This window comes from Rhipicephalus microplus, chromosome 2, assembly GCF_043290135.1.
Source record: "Rhipicephalus microplus isolate Deutch F79 chromosome 2, USDA_Rmic, whole genome shotgun sequence".
Classification (NCBI taxonomy): Eukaryota; Metazoa; Arthropoda; class Arachnida; order Ixodida; family Ixodidae; genus Rhipicephalus; species Rhipicephalus microplus.
This window is the reverse complement of record NC_134701.1, coordinates 135,443,514-135,460,251: the sequence shown is the minus strand read 5'-3', so window position 1 is coordinate 135,460,251 and position 16,738 is coordinate 135,443,514. Positions and strand designations below refer to the sequence as shown.

Sequence of the window (16,738 nt, the reverse complement as noted above, 5' to 3'; positions counted from 1 at the left end):
CAAACGTATATTGTTGCAAAACGAGGCTCCAACGCAGCAGGCGGCCGTTCTTAGAGGACATGGTCTGTAGCCAGGTGAGAGGACAACGGTCCACTTCCACAATGAACTTGCTTCCGGCAATATAACAAGCCAGTTTCTGGACTGCCCAAACCAAAGGCCCGTTTACATTGACCCGACGAGGGCGCGTTGAGTCGAAATAAACAGGTTTTCTGGACTCGCCCTCCCCATGTATAAGCGGACGCGTCGGGGCGGAGAGTCGTCGCGGCGAGTCCCGTCGACCCGGAGACAGGGGGTAGGTTCACCGAACTCGCCGCGCTCAGAAAGGGCATGTAGAACCGGTCGCGCTGAGTTGACGGCTCGTGACCTCTCTCGCCTGTCGCGGTCTCCGCTTCCCCGGTCCCCATCACTCCGAAGTTGCTCTTTCTCTGTCGGCCGGTACGCGCGCGCTAGGCACGATGACATCCTCGCGGGCTCCACGCACCATGTGGACAGATGATGAAATAACGACGTTGCTAGCTTTAGTCAACGAGAAAAAACTGAGTCATTTGCTCCAATCTTGCAAGGAAATATAAAAAATAGCAAATTACTTTCATTTTTAAGCATAAACGAGGCACAATAGAAATAGAGGTGTAAAATTACGGCAAAATGGTATGCGGCCGTATGAATTTTTACGTAAGCCGATAGAAACATTACTCAAAAATGTATATTGCATTCCAATTGAAATTACAAGCCCTCAGATTAAAAATTCATCGTGTAAGGATCTCACTGTCCAGTCCAAAAGCCACAGAAATCAGATTAGCCAAACAGGGTGAGCGTATGAGGCAAGAGGAACACGGTGCACTTAATTGTGGTGGCACTGTACACTTTGTTCCAACAATTGATGAGGGTCTTTAGTCATTTTCATTTAAAAACTGCTTATTGTTTTTAATTTAAAATTTTCAACGAGGTTCAGGGCGCCGCTTAATTCGTATTAGCGACAAGCCACAACTATTGCAAAAAATGACTCGCGTGTAGGGCTTCAAAGGATTTTCCACAGCATCAAGTACACAAATTAAAGGCGTTACAAACCATGAATCACGGCGAATTCCTGGAGAGACCAGCGAGGGGTGAACAGGGGACGGTGCGTCAGGCTGCGGATACGCCTGCGGCGAGCGCTGTGCCGCAACAGAACCACTGCTGCCATCGCGTTGTGCAGTGTTAGCCAAGACACCAACACAACCATAAAGTACAGCTGGTGCAAAGGACGTGATGCTCTTGATCCCCCTCATCCCTTTGACTAAGAACTGCCCCCATGCCTCTATCACTAGCGTCGCATTGGACTATGAAAGGCCTCGAGTAGTCCGGTAAACTAAGCAAAGGTTGGCTCGACAAGGCCGCTTTCAAAACGCGGAAAGCCTTTTCTTTCTCCTCATCCCAGTCGACCATTTGTGGCTCGGTCTTGCGCAACGCGTCAGTAAGAGTGCTGGCAATGTCGGAATATCTAGGGATGTACTTACGATAGTAACCAGCTATTCCAAGAAAAGCCCGAATATCGGTTTTCGTTCGGAGCTGGGGAAAGTCTCGGATAGCTGCCACTTTCATTTCAGAGGGACGGCGATGCCCTCGACCACGGTGTTAGAATAGGTTAGGTGGAGCGACGCTCGGCCTCCGCCGCGCAGCCTCCCCGCCGAACACGGAGACGCGTTTCGCATTTTTTCGACAGGCAGCGCTGGGTGTATCGAGGCTTCATGTCAGCCGCTTCAACGGGGGCCGCGTCGCTTACAAAGCTGCATTTGCGACAATTCTGCGAAGCTGCATTTGCGACTGCTGGCCGTTCGTTTTTTATCAGGGTAACCACACATATCACTCTGATTTGAAAGTAAATGCACAACATCAAGAAAATTCAGTGGCGGTAGCCAGCAGATGGAAACACATGGGAAATATAGCTTCTGCGAACAGTGATAATGAGTGTGCAGGTGAACACGAATTTCAAAATTATTTTAGCTCGTGCACAAATAATTCCACCGTGGCAAATTGGGTGAGGCCGCCGTGGCGAACTGGCTTAGTAATCACTGGGTTAGCAGCCGAGCACCTTAGCAACTGATCCACCGTGGCGGACCCGAACTGGGTTAGTCAAAAAGAAAAAGATATTCACTCAAAAAGAAAGCGCTGTTGCGTGTGTGTGGGGGGAGGGGGGGGGGCTGACGTTTCACTAAATGATGGTTGTCAGAAGGAAGGAACACTCTTGACATTGGTAGGTTAGAAATTGCTCTCATGGGCGGTCGTTGTGCATGCCCCATATCGTATTATGCTTGGCATGTGTAAACTTAAGTTTACACGCGCTGGCTGGCGCGTGGTAATGAAGGGTGACGTAGGTTTAAGGACCAATCCATCATGGCTGACCATGTGCCATTCCGATTGTGCCTTTCTTTGTTCGTCACAGACATGCTGTTTAGATCTTTGTGCCCGGCTGTGGGTGCACAAACGTGAAATGGTCGTGCTCGTTTCGTTTTCAGCTTCCTAACCATTTGCTTCCCAGTTTCTTCTTTCGGGAACAAAAGTAGAGAGTGACACCATAGTCCGTGATGTCACTGTCTGAGCCGTTAAACTAACTCGCCAAACCAGACGAGGCCCCATTCGTGCACATACGTTCGCCAGTCGAAACGCCTGCCACCCAAATACTATAGCCTATTTGAAATAGCTTATCCTTGTTCATCAAGTCCTTATTTACACAACTTATATTGTAGATGGGCAAGAAGTGCTTTGTGCCGCGATGCAACTCGGGCAACCGCAAGCACCCGAAGAAAGGCCTCAGAGAAGGAAGCAAAGATTTCAGCATCCTAGAATCAACATTGCAATGGCTGAACAACTGGGAGAAAGATGTCAAGCTAGGTAAAGTAAATCCTCACAACTTCCTGCCTAAATCAAATGCTGAAGGTGTGCGAGTAAGAATACTTTCTACAATTCAGCTTTCAAAGTATTTGTTAGAACAGTGTGGCTTTAAATATTTGCTAACAGCTAAATTCAACCAGGACGTCCTTGAAAAATTCTTTGGCGTCATACGCCAAGCAAACGGTCAGAATGACCACCCTTGCTTACCTACGTTTTTGCAGTTATATAATATGCTTTCAATATATAGCCTTGTGAAGCTGCCAGAATTTGGCAACTGCCAGGTACAGATTAGTGAAGAGCCACGCCTTTTGAGCCTCTCTGACCTAACGTCAGCATTTCAGGAATCTGCTCCTCTAGAGTCGCGTCTGGAGGGACTGAAACAGAAACTAGACGGCTTAGTGGAAGAAGAAGCTGAGTGTGAGAATGTCTTTTCGGATATATCCTCGTCAGATAATGTGACCGACTGTATAATTTATTATGTGGTAGGATTTTTGTGCAGGAAGATATTGAAGAACACCACTTGTCAACAATGCCGCAATGGCTTGGCAGCTACAAGTAATGCAGCGTCGAAGCCTGAAGCTGCATTAGTAGCCTGCAAGACGCGAGGAGGACTGGTACATCCGAACACTTGCCTGTTTATGTTCTTAAAGGAAGTTGAAGCAATATTTTGCAAACATGCTGGAGAATAGCACGCATATGACATGACAATAGACTATGTAGTAGAATATTCCATGTTATTTTCCTGTCATGAGCACAAGGTGGATATTATGTCTAAAGTGCTTCATTATTATGTTTGAGTCAGGATGAGGCAATACTGTAAGCAACTGCGGAAGGTTGAAGCAGACAAGACGCAGAAGCTACGAAAGCTTTCGAAGCTTGTCTAGTGTGTTGTGACTTTTATCCTGTCAGTGCGTGTTGTGCTGGCACAGATGATCCACTGTCGAATGAATAAAGTGTTTTTTTTTTCCTTTTTACTACCACCTTGAGTACTATCCTACATTCTTTCGTATCATTTAGCCGCACCGCACAATACTCGAGCTAAAGCCGCTTTTTCAGGCAAAAATATCTAAAATTTTGTTATGTCCGGTGTTGTCGTCGGCCCATAGACGTACGCGTAGGTCGTGGTAGTCCAAAAAGCTCAGACAGCCTCGAACGGTTAAAAACAAGTTTATTCCTATTCGGATGGAGGCGGCGGCCGAACTGCCGGGGGAAACGCCGGTGGCTCGTTTGCGCCGAGCGGGGGAAGGGGAGGAGTCAACATCTGGAAACAGTTTCAGCAACCGGTCGTGACGCAGGGGTGCTTGGAACACAACAAATTCATAGATCGTGCCAATACTGTGATAAAATTCTTGGCGCACCGTAACCTATATATCTTGCAGTCTGTTTATTTTGAATATATCAGAGTGGCCATCGGTCACAAGCTGTCGCCCACTTTATTGCATTCGCTTTCAATCCTGCATTTTCGACCTGGAAGCGGTGCGTCACGTGCTACTGCGCGCCTTGAAAGACCTAAATAGTTATTTTATTCCATTGCATTAAAGCATTCGTTTTCTCGCAGATGTTTACGGAATTTGCAAATAATCGGTTCGTAATAAAAGATTCTGTAGGGTCAATTGATCTCATATGCGAAATGCCCCTTACGCATGATACCTGCTCTTTACATGATCTGACCGCAAATACACCAATTATTCTTTCGAGGGCAAATGAATGGTGAATTCAACACGCGCCACACAACTGCATATTTACTCTTGTAGACAAAATGCGGGAACGATCGCCTAGCCCACGGTGTTGCCGAGGCCGAATGTGGTGTTTGAGCTTCACTCCGCATGCCGAACCGTAAGGCGTAAAACACTGCGAAGTCTTTATATTTAACATATGATATTACACTGCCACATAATCCTCACAGGGCCTCGCGATATCGCTAAACACGCTAAAACACCGAATGTTAGAAGCGTCAGGTGTGCGCTGGGTATAGCCAGGTGGCCTCCGTCCCGCGCGCGCCTCCTTCCGGCAAGAAAGGGAAAGAGGTCCCCGATTTATCCTCACTCCAACGCGCCGTTGCTCCACCTAAACTATTCTAACACCGTGGCTTGAGGATTGGAAAATGCACGCTCCCTGCTCTAGTTCCTCAAGTGTACATCGCTATTTGGAAGGCTCTGCGATTGAGGGTCTGTACTCTGTACTGATTATGAGTTTATGGGGAAATCCCAAATTTTGTCGGTGTGATTGACGGGAAGCACATTCATGTGGATGCACCGCCTAGCTCTGGTTCTGTGCGCTTCAACAATAAGCGCCAATTTCGCATGTTAGCTGCAGGTTTACGACTGTTTAATGCACTCCTTCTTCGGGTCATCCACGTTAGCCAGCAGCCTTTTCAGGCTCAAACGAAAGTGTTCCTCTTCATTTGTTGCTTTGGCAGCTTGTGTCAGTTCCTGCAGACGTTGCTGATTAACAGTAAGTGTCGACATCGTTAAATCATCGACGTATTTTTTTTCTTTTTCGCGGCCCTGTCCACATTCTGGGCATGCGTGGAACTTTCAACTGACATGTATCCTTCCTCGCTGCTTTTCTCCGATGAAGTGCCTGCAGGTTGCGAAACTTGCAGGTGGTCGGCAGGCATTGGTGTGTCTACATCTTCTGGTCAGCAAACCTCTCTTTCATTGTATGATGTAGGGAGATTCACGCGTTGCTCAAAGCTATACCGCGTCGTTGCTATTGCGCCACAGGGAGCATTGTTCGCGCTCTAAAGCGTTTGCAGGGTATACAAGAGGAGCTGGTAGAAATATGGTGCACTCTGTATACCTATACACGGTCCAAATCGATCGCCTGTTTTTGAAATCGCGTGGCTTGATGTCCTTCGCTTGGTAGTTCAATATACCGTGCTGGTGCGCCTTAAATTGTGTTGCTGTGCCTCGCGCATTCCTCGTGTGGCTCTTGAGATTATCCTAACTTGTCCACAAAATTATGTACGTATACAAACCACATTATTGCTCTATTCTGAGAATAAATTTGTTTATGTAAATATCTGTATGCATTACATTAAGCACCTCGCTTTCCTAGGCTATCGGTAATCTTTCTGTTATACCTCCATTATTCCAAATCTGAACAGTAATCTTTAAAACAACTCGATTCTTGGCCGATCCCCCATATAAACATGCTCTACTATCTATAGGTGAACAACAATAAACAACTCATTCATGACCGCAACGCCGAACGCCCTTTGGAAGGCGTTTGCTTAGGCGCGAGTCCGCGGTGACTGGCTCAACCGTATCCCTTGTGCACTTTGAAAATCGCACTCTCCAGGTATTATTTCCGTGTTTCTCGGATAATGTCGCTTACGTGTGCAGACTCGAGTTGGCCTTGAAACTCTTATTAATCGCATGGCGCCCATCACAGCAAACTTGCGCCACAACTACAGACGACACGCGCGCACACGCATACTACCTGCTCACAAGCGCGGCAATGTGGCTATAAAATTACGAATTGGACTTGTGCCAATGTGTGTCCAGCGGCTCAGCGAGAATCAGCTGTCTGTATCGTATGTGTACCCCCGAGTAGAACGTGATTAGCAGCATGGTGGTCATTGAGAATTGAGTTGGCGTACTTGCTAGCCACCTTTATCCTTTTTTTTAAATGGTGAAGCTGTATAAGCTTTGTGTAATCTTGCCTGTCGGAAACAAGTGATCATTATAAACCGGCATGCATGTGCTTTTTACATCTCCGTCTTTTTCTGCACGCTTCGTTCCCAGAACGCGTGCGCCGATTTATCCGGCGTGGTCTGTGAAACCCGGATAGGTGAGAGAGATAATGTATATAACTAATTCCTGGTGAAAAGAAATTCTTCGCGAGGCGGGATTCGAGCCCGCATACGATTCAGCCCTCCCGGCGATAGTTCAAGCACTTGCCCAGCCGTCTTGATGTGGTGGCTGCGTTCATACTTGCGGACTATGTCGATCAAATAGCAAATATTACATGAGGTGGTGTGTTCCTAGAAAATACATAGATACATAACTCTTAAAACCCTAGTGTTTCTTGGCCTGCGCTGAAAATGCGGCGCCATGCACGGAAGAAGCCAGCCAGGAGACTTGTCTTTCGACGACATTTGCAGCGAAACGCGTAGATACGCGGCCATTTTTTTTTCTCACTGCCTTCACTCACCTTCATCAACGCACACTGCCACAACTGCCATCATTTTTTTTTCCTGGTGAAGCAGTCTGGGAAAAGTTGTTAAACGGCGTAGAATCGAAGAGTCCTTCGGCCAAAGAGCCGCCGCGGCAGATCTTTGACCTTCTCGTGCGCGCGTTTACGTTCTGTCGATTTCTTGCCCAACGAGAGTCCGTCTCCGATGCAAAACGTCGTCTTTGACTGCTACGACACTTGATGTGTGGCTTTTTAGCCTCCCGATTGAATCGGGCTCGTGTACTCGTCCGAGTATATGAACGAAAAAGCGGTTGACCTTGTCCTTACGGCGACCTTATCGCTCTTCCCACGCACGCGGCTTGCGACTTCATCACGAGAATCCATTCATTCATTCTTCCGTCGTCGTATACGCCATGTTTTGTCCCCGCTTGGCCATTAATTTTGCTGACCTTGTCCTTGGGTTCGTCGGAGCTCCGGTGGGAGGAGGGTAGGAGATGCTAGTGACGTCACAGACGCCGTGTTTATACCCGCTCTTGGACAAATTCAAATATAGCAGGTGTAGTGGAAACCGCCGTCCACCATAATAGCGAATTAATGTAGTGGGCGGATGCTGGTGGTGGATACCATGGGTGCGGATACTGGATGGGGCGGATAGTGGACGACGGATGAGCTTGGTGGATGGAGCAACAGGCAGCGAATACTCATGGGGGAAGTTAAGCGCAGAATGCAAATTGTTGACTTGCGTTGTCAAGCGAAACAAGTGATATAATAGCTGTTTGTTTGCACCATTAAGCAACAAACAACATCGCTCACTGGGTAGCTTTATTCACTTTTCTACATTTCTTGTTGTGCTTACTCCCTTGTCTACACAAAGCTTCTTCCGTAATACAGTGGTCGGAGGACACGTTGTTACTGAAACTTGGTGTGGTGATGAGAAGCTTTTGAAAACGGGACAGCCCGTAGGGGACACGTCTCGGCGAATGGTAACGCGGCACATTCAAACCAAACGTGTCGTGACGCGCTTCCTTCGAAGCGCGCGCGACGTAGTTCGTGCGGCGTACGCCCAAATCGAGGGGCCGAATCTCCAGCGCAGTGCCATGAACGATGTCATTGTGGCAACGGCGTTATCGGAAAAAACTACCATAGTGAATGCTGGAAAAGATGGTGGGTATAGCAGAAATACTGTGTATAATGAAAACCATTATTGGTCATAGTGTATTTTTTTTTGAAAGGGAAAGAAGACAGCAATCCGTTCGTAGCACGAAGCCACAGGGAAAATTTGTACAGATTTCTGAGTAAAAGAAGGCTCTTAGTTGCCGAAAAATTCGTCTTGGTCCGGGGTTCGAATTCGGGACCAACGCCTATCCGGGGTGGTCACTCTGCCAATTGAGCTAACTAGGAAGCTAGCAATCAACAGCGCGACGGTGAATTCATCGACAACGCGAAGCCCATGGACAGAAGTAATGCAAATGCGTAATGCAAACCACAGCGCTTGGGCACCGAGCTGTAGCACCAACGCGTCACCATTTGTCTCGTGACTTGTTTGTTCAAATAAACGGGCCGTATTTAGCGCTATATGGGCCTCGGGAGGCCAGCAGACGAAAGTATACGGCGGCGATTGATGGTCTATAGCTTCCCGGAAAATTCTTCGCTAACCCATCCGGCCTCGATTCGCTCCGTCCGCGGAATTCCGAGTAAAGTTTATTTTTCTCTCCCCTCCTCACTCCGATCGTTGGCGCGTCCCGTCCTCGCATTGCGTCGTTCACCGCGCGCATTGGCGCTGCCCCCACAGCGGCAGCTGTTCCACCGGCTATCGATCGGGGGGGTTTTCCAGCTTCCCTGGCACTGCATTCCCGGTGGCCGCTGCCGTGCAAAGCTCCGCGGAGCTCGGGTCGCGAGCTGCGGCGGCGGCCGTTGCACGTGGTCGTTGGTGTTCGCGCACCGGCATCGGCAGCCAGCCTTGAACCTTTGACCCCCTTTGTGTTCCCTCTCTTGCCGGCGTCTTGACCCGGTTCCGTCAGCGGGCTTCGCCGCGTATTTTGATTTCCACCGGAGGAAGAAGAAGAAGCTGTTCATCTCGAGCTTGACCTGGAAGCGCGTTCTCCCTCTCACACTCTCGCTGGCTTTTCTAATATACGGCAGCCGTACGTTTTCGGGAGCTTCTCCTCTTCGAGTGCCACGTGCGTGGTGTATGCCGCTTTCACTTTTCGCGGCGCGCGCTCCACGAAAAGTGGGTCAAACTGCGTGACGTCGACAATTCGCGCGTCCTTGCGCCTGTAATAATGCAGGTGTGGATATGAGGAGAAACGGTTCTCGCCTTCGGAAGGGCCGGCCCCGTCGGAGTGTTTTCTCGCCTCAGGTATTTGTCCTCCCCACCGCAGACTCCTATAGCTTCTTCACATTGCGGGAAATCGATTCGGACAATCTAGGTCGCCCTACATACGCAGCCTTCAACCGTAAATTGTGTTACCTGAGATAGACAGATTGATGGGAGACATTATTTGTTGTTTTAACCGTCGTCTAATGATAATGGCTTAAATTCAAGGCAGTTAGAGTGGACGGAAACCCACGCCTTCTGTCGGGGAGATTCGAACCCTCGAACTTCGAATTGCGCATCCGGTACTCTACTGGGCAACTGTCGCCACAATTTGGTAATGCTGGCTTTGAATAACAAGATAATTTTAAGGGCTATTTTGTTGTTGTTGATACCACCTTATGAAAACCAGCAGACAACGAAGCCGAGGAAGGTGTAAGAGACATAAATTGTACGGTGTTGTTTTAGTTGCTAAGACATACATTAATATTGTGAATACTATAGTAAAGTAAAAACAGTACAAAGGACATTCCCTTTACACATTTATTGGCTTCATTATCTGCGTGGTTTGGATGTGTCTTAAACCATTTATGATTGGTGGGGCGTCCGCGGGTGGATTATGAAGGGTATAAATATTCCTCGAGTAACATATGTGGGTATGTCCGCGCGCGCGCTTTTGTATTTTTTTTTCTATTCGCCGCGTATCTCTGTAAGCGCGTAAGTCGTCGCGTGACATATTATACAGATGAGCGAGAGAAATCTGGGTCAACAACCACTTGGGGGGGGGGGGGGGAGGGGGGGGCCGCTCGCGGCGCTTCGTGTCATCGCATGTTTTCGACTACTATCTTTTCTTTTTTAATTCTTTATTATTCGCTGTTGCGGCGCGCGTTCTTGCTTTCCGGGATAACCTTCGTTTGCCTACGTGCGACTTTTCATGCCTGGAACAAGTATAGCGCAATACACAAGGACTCCACGAGGAACGTGAAGACCGGATGGGTGTTATGACTTCTTGCTAAAGCTGTCAGAAATCCACGCCTGTTTATCAGTCAACGTAGAAGCCAAGGCGATCTGCGTGGATTGACCAACGTTTTGTCGCGGTGCTCCTGCCGGACAGTTGACATGGTCGCCATCTTTCTCGATTCTCGCCGACTGAAGCGCGAAAGTTTAGGGCTTATGAAATCGGCGTTGTTGTGCAGCGCCGAGAGCCCTTGCGAAAAAGTTTCGAAAAGTGCGTGTCTGTCCATTGAACTGGGCTAAATGTTGACACCTAATGAAAATTTTCGATCTAAATTTCGCTGAAATTTTGTGGGAGAAGCTGTGGAATCATAATAGACTTATTATTCAATGTACATTGTGCATTAAGAGTTCATATGAGATCATATGGTTGTGTTCGAAAATTGTTAAACAAGCAAAGTTCTGCACGCAATGTGCATAACTAGGTTTATTCGTGATTCAAGATAACACATAGCACAAACATGGAGAGCAGGAGATTAATACAAACCGGAAAAAAAAAGAAACGTTGGTTCCGTCTGCGCCTCGGATACCTGTACACACTAAACCAATTCTGACCCTTAAGGGTGTAAATGAGCTTGTCGCCAGACGAACACCCTTTGCTCCCTATTGGGTGTTCAAGAAAGGGTGCTGAGAAAGGGTGCAGAGCTCAGCACCCTTAAGAAAAGGGTGCAGAGCGAAAATTCTGAAGGGTGTAATGAGTGCACCCTTTAAAAAAAGGTGCTGTGATGTCATAACACCCTTTCAAATGGGTGCTGGAAGGGTGCTCCACATCGACGTACCAGTGGGCCAAATCTAGGATTGACGCTGGAGATAGCTAAAAATGCAGATCGCTGTATACTCTGTAGACCATGCTGAGTGACAGCCCACATACAGTTTGTTAGTACTTGAACACATGTATTAAGTCGTCCATTCCACCCTGAACACGTGCACCATGCACGCGGCCGGCCCTCCACAGACTGCCTTCCGCAGGCGCTTATGAAACTAGCACTGAAACACAGTGACAGCTCTAGGTGGGGCTTTTGCATCATCGTCTTTTAAAACACAGTGTCTCTGTAGTGAAGCTACTGGTAAGTTGGCTCCAGTGTTTTGCTTTCTCTATGTGTAGGCAAATAGACAATCTGGCACTGTTATCGAGAAGTGCTGCAAGTGTGCCTTACCCTGTCCAGGTGCTGTTCCTCAGGTTTTCGTTTTTGGCTGCTCTGGATAGAACAAGCTGCACTTCTAAAGAAGTGTCGAATTTCAGATAAGCTGGTACTGTTGCAAGAGCAAAGTTAGCTTCACCACAAAGGAAGTGTGATTTGGCGAAGCTGTTGTTCTCCAGCAGTCGACAAAGTGGAGGCCCCACTTACAGCTGTCTGTACGTTTGTGTACTAGTTACCAAAGTGCCCTCGAGAAGCGCTCAGCGGAGTGCCGGATGCATGGTGCAATGTTCAAGGTAGAAGTAGACAATATGTACATGTATATCTTAAAACAAGCTATATTGAATAAATATGTGTGTTTCAATAATCATGAAATTGATCCTAGAGTGCGTATATGGCCTGTGCTACCCATTTTTGGTCCAGAATGAATGTAATCTATTCAAGGCCCCTTGCTGCACACATGCATGCACAATTTATGGATGCTTGGTCACCATACAGACATTCATGCCTGCAAAATCAAAATTCATAAGTTTCGAATACTGGTGATTATTTCAAAAGCCATATACTCACTTTAAAAGCAACACAGATAATATGCACTAAATACAGAACCTAACCACATTGCACTCTTTTAAATTATGTGCAGCAGACGTGAGCTTTTATGCATGTGAGAATGCAAGATATTAGGCCCCAACAAAAATTTATGACAAATAAATTAACATGATGCCAATAGTCACTATTTTATTGTACATAGCATACAACCGAAAAAGATTGACAATAGTAAACATGAGCTATGACCTTCTGCATCGATTGTAATGGTGAGATCTTTGTGAGTGAGGATCAATCTTCTGTTTTTTCAAATCTTTTTTCTTACGAGTAGACATCTTTTTTGTGACGAGACTTCTTTTTTAACTTTTAACATTCTGACTTTTTTCCTTGCATAGTAGGTAACAAATAAATTATTCAGAACAACAAAATATAAGTCGAGCCACCAGCAGTCCAAAGGCGCTTATTGAGGGTGTTGCCAGTGCCCACAAAATTGAAAAAGAAAATAGATAGGAAAGTAGGTGTGTGGTAAAACATGTGGGCTTATATAACATGCTTTGGTCATCATGCTAAAAGCCTTGACTACAAACTTGCTCAAGGCTTATTTACAGCTCTCCCTTTATATATGTGTGTGTGTTTCTAAACTTGTGCGTTAAAAAATCACAAATATTGGCAAAGTAATGCAAGTGGTGTTGGATTAATATAATGTGATCATTCAAACACTTGCACAATCCATCTTCAGCTGCCCAGGCGACTTTGGTTCCTTTTACAAAAGTGTGGTCAGGGCGCTCCTTCTCTACAGCACATCCGCACCCGGAAGCCTAAAATAAAGACCGAAGTAATCACTAAGAGGTTCGCAAGACAGACTGTCCAAGATACAATATGCTTTGTCATGCTGGAGCGTTCTTAGTTCTATGTGAGTAGAAGTCAGCATCAAAATTCGCTTTGTTTTTAACGGAAAACATGCTTCTTGGAGGTCCCCCAGGCAAAAAACTGTGTGTACAACTTGACAGTACCTGGGGGCCTACAGAGGGTAGCACGTACAACAGATTTCACATACAAAAACAAACAGCATAGTAGAAAGGAAATTTATACACAAGAAACATCTGATCAATGATTCAGCATGATGCACACGTGAAACATGAGTTAGGTTTGAGTAAAAAAGCTATTCATGAAGTAATTGCACACATCCGATTTGAACAAACCGAATAAGGCACTGAAGTTAATTAGGGTTTGTAAAGAATTGTAAAGTGCCAATAAGCAATATTCTAGTCTAGCTCTACAATAGTGTGTCATGTATGTAGTACTAGTATTTGCCTGTTAGGTATGCTGTAGTCATGAACATATTCAGTTTTCCTAATACCTAAAGCTTAGTATGTTGCAGTCCAGCTGCTCATGTTCAATAAATAATTGTTTATGGTAGCATTTAGGTTACAAAATTGATGCTAAAAATTTGGCAGACCCCACATACTTTGGGAATCGATGTTATGCGAAACACGCATAACATGTATTTTAATTTTTTTATTGAGCGATCTTATGAAGTGGAGCTCAATATAAGTACAAATTCTCGCACACACATACGTTAAACAGCCGCACATGTTTCATTTGTTATGGGGAGATGTCACACCTTTGACAACATTAACAGTTATTTGTTGTTTCGTAACGATGCCAACAGAAACATGGATATTAGCCACACTAGAAGTGGTAGGCTGGTATGAAGCACTGGTGTTTGCGCTGGCACTCGCGACGATGTTAGCCCTCAACACTGCTACACAAATACTTCACAGGATGGTGCCTGGCTACAATTGACTTTGACTCGACCTCACGGCTGCATCATAGGAGTGCACATGTAATAGTTATAAAATTTGATAGCCAGTACTGCAACGACAGTTGATGTTACACAAATATTTGAGACTATTTGGAAAGTATAACCGAGGCCGGGCATGGCTCTGTGGTAGAATACTTAATTACCAAGCAGAATACTAGGTTTCGGTTCCTGCTAGGACACTTGACTTTATTCTTTGCATTCATTTGGTAAATGCTGCCTATGTCAGCTTTTTAACATGATAGCGTCGAAGAGCTCGTGTCGCAGAAAACTCGCCGCCGGCGTCTGCCCTGTTGGTTGTGAGCGAAAAATCGTCTGTGCATCTGTGACCGAAAAATCAAGTTACCTAGTTTTCATAAACTCAAAATTCCTACTTATGACCTAATGGAGGCGTGCTAATTACCGCAAAACAAAACCCCCAAGTCGTACTACTAGACACTCAACACAGGGCTTAACACACGGAAGTCTATTGACATCGGCCAAAAATTAACGTTAGATGTACAGCACTATTTCTTTTCCCCATTTCATGAACTACACAATGCCATGATAATTGTACCCTGGTATTTTTGGTGGGCTATATCGCACAAAAAATATAAGGATTATGTCAAAAGAATGGCATCAAATTTTACCGGCATGTCATCGAAATAGAGACACAGGCTACTAGTCTTATTTATAATGCTAAGAGCATTTAAGGTAAAGGCATTGAAGATAGCTGGTGGCCTTTTTCACTATCTAGGTATCAAAATTCTGCCATGTCAGTCATAGTTTACTGACATTGCAAGCTCAAGAAAAGTGTGGCTCTGAAGGCATCAACACAGCGTTTTGCCAGATCTTCTAAGAAGGCAGTCTCTAAAATTGCTAATGTTTCCAATTACTTTTTGCTATAAATTTCGTGCTTTGCATCCAAATGAACCTCCATCCAACTTGTTTTTTTGCATTCGTGCTCTCACTAACTGCTTACCTAGTCTTGTCAAGTGTTCGTTGACATAAATAGGACTACTTGATCTAAAAGGAAAGGCCACTGCAGACAGACGTAAGTTTTTTGTCTTATCCAGAACATTTCATTTGTAACATCGTTCATAATGCACTGCTATATTTTTTCAAACTAGGCTTGTTTGTTCCTACTCTGTCTGCAGTGTCAATATCATCACGAGTAATGGTTTTTCCATCATCGCCCAAAAATTTCGGACAGCGTCAAAAGAAAACCCTCATCTGAGACGCCTTTGATGTCGGATAGTTCAACCTTGAATACAGTGTAAATTCTTCAATTTTCATCTGAAGTTGCTTATTTTCACCTGGAAGTTTTTTGTGCCTGTTTCAAGGTGCGACAGGTTCTTCATGCAAAGCCTTTATTTCTAATGAGAGCGCGTAGACACTGTCACCACCTTCGTTCCACACTTCTTGAAGGACCAAAGTTCAGTATGAATTTTGTGCTTGAAATCCTCTGTTTACCATGACAAACAATTCACAGGAAACATTAGTACTCTTGCTTGGCAGGAGAGCATGCAGTAATACTAACACAATTAAAGCAAGAAATAAGTGTCTCACCTGTGCAAAAATGATTTTGGCAAGCACTGTGAAGACCACACACACTGCTGCCAAACTGAGTAAAATATGGAGAGCACTTCATATAAGTAGGCAGCGTCCAGTAGCTTGGTGAGGCACAGCGCATAAGCAGGGTGAACAGAGCTGATGCTTGAAACAATGGTTCAGAGTTCGCTGGTGCTTGGGCTCCTTGACCTTGTCGGGAAATTTCCTTGAGCAGCCTCACTCAAATGAAGTGACAGACCGTGCCGAAGAATTTCTGCACCAGTGCAAAAAAATTATTTTATTGAGGTTTGTCTAGACTGCATGTGCTGCTTCCCAAATTGCAGTGAATGGCTAGAAACGCATGGCCAACATATATTTAGTGGCACGCAACTGAGAAATACAAAAAGGGCATGCTGCAGTATAAATACAACGAAAAACATGCTGCTGCAGAGCTTTTCATGTCGATGTCATACATGTGAATTTTCATTCACCTTTATAGCTCACTCATGCACGAAGATGAAGTTAGAACTTTTAGATGAAGACACCTCCTTTTAGCTGTATCGACTGCACGTAATTAAGAGATAAGCATGCGTGAGTAATGCTGTTGCCTGCAATCAATAAATTCTGTTCTTGAAGCTGACCAAATATATGCACGAGTGCATCCATAGTAGACACATTTGCATTTCTGTGGTTATGATACCCATGTGATGTGTTTTTCTTAAGTAAATGCCATGCAATATGCACCATATGAATATTTTATTCCGTAAAATTGCAATACCACTGCATATACATGTCCGTATGCGCATATGCATCCACTGCAGATAAAGCATAAAATTAAAGCAATAATGACACATGAATTTTTTATCAAGGTAGTGGAGGGCTCCAGAAATTTTGACCACCTGGGGTTCTTTAACGTGCACACAAATCTGAGAACACAGGCTTACAGCATTTTCACCTTTATTGAAAAAGCAGCCAGCAAGGCCGGAATATCATCCTGCAACCTTCGGGTTAGAAACTGAGTACCTTAGCGACTAGACCACTGCGACAGGACTTCAATCTCCCTGTTTCCCCGTGTAGGGTTATAGACCGTCTTTGCTGGTCTGGCTAACCTCCCTGCGTTTCCTTCTCTACCATTTATTCTCACGAGTTCAACGAATGAAGCTTCCTTCAAACGGCTAACATTCGGACGTTTATAATTTGCCTGAAATTGAGTTCATTAAATGAATATTGTGTGCTGCTTCATAGTGATCATTGATCTAAATTTTTCTGGTTGGCTAAAAAGGCACTACTCCTCACTTCTAATCAAACAGCACAAGCTGTCTAATGACCATAGGGGAGGAAAAGTGGAAACGCTAAGACAAA

At 45.4% G+C, this 16,738-nt stretch overlaps 1 protein-coding gene and 1 long non-coding RNA gene across 4 annotated transcripts in view; one reads left to right on the top strand and one right to left on the bottom strand.

Moving 5' to 3' along the window:
• Positions 1-16,738, top strand: part of LOC119170717 (E3 ubiquitin-protein ligase RNF19A) — a 280,047-nt gene that overhangs the window by 79,513 nt on the left and 183,796 nt on the right. The gene's annotated exons all lie outside the window — the stretch shown is intronic.
• Positions 12,705-15,915, bottom strand: LOC142796372 (uncharacterized). The gene is made up of 2 exons (XR_012893792.1): positions 15,395-15,915; positions 12,705-12,842 (listed from the first exon to the last, which is right to left on the bottom strand). It is a non-coding gene; the product is annotated as an uncharacterized LOC142796372 (long non-coding RNA).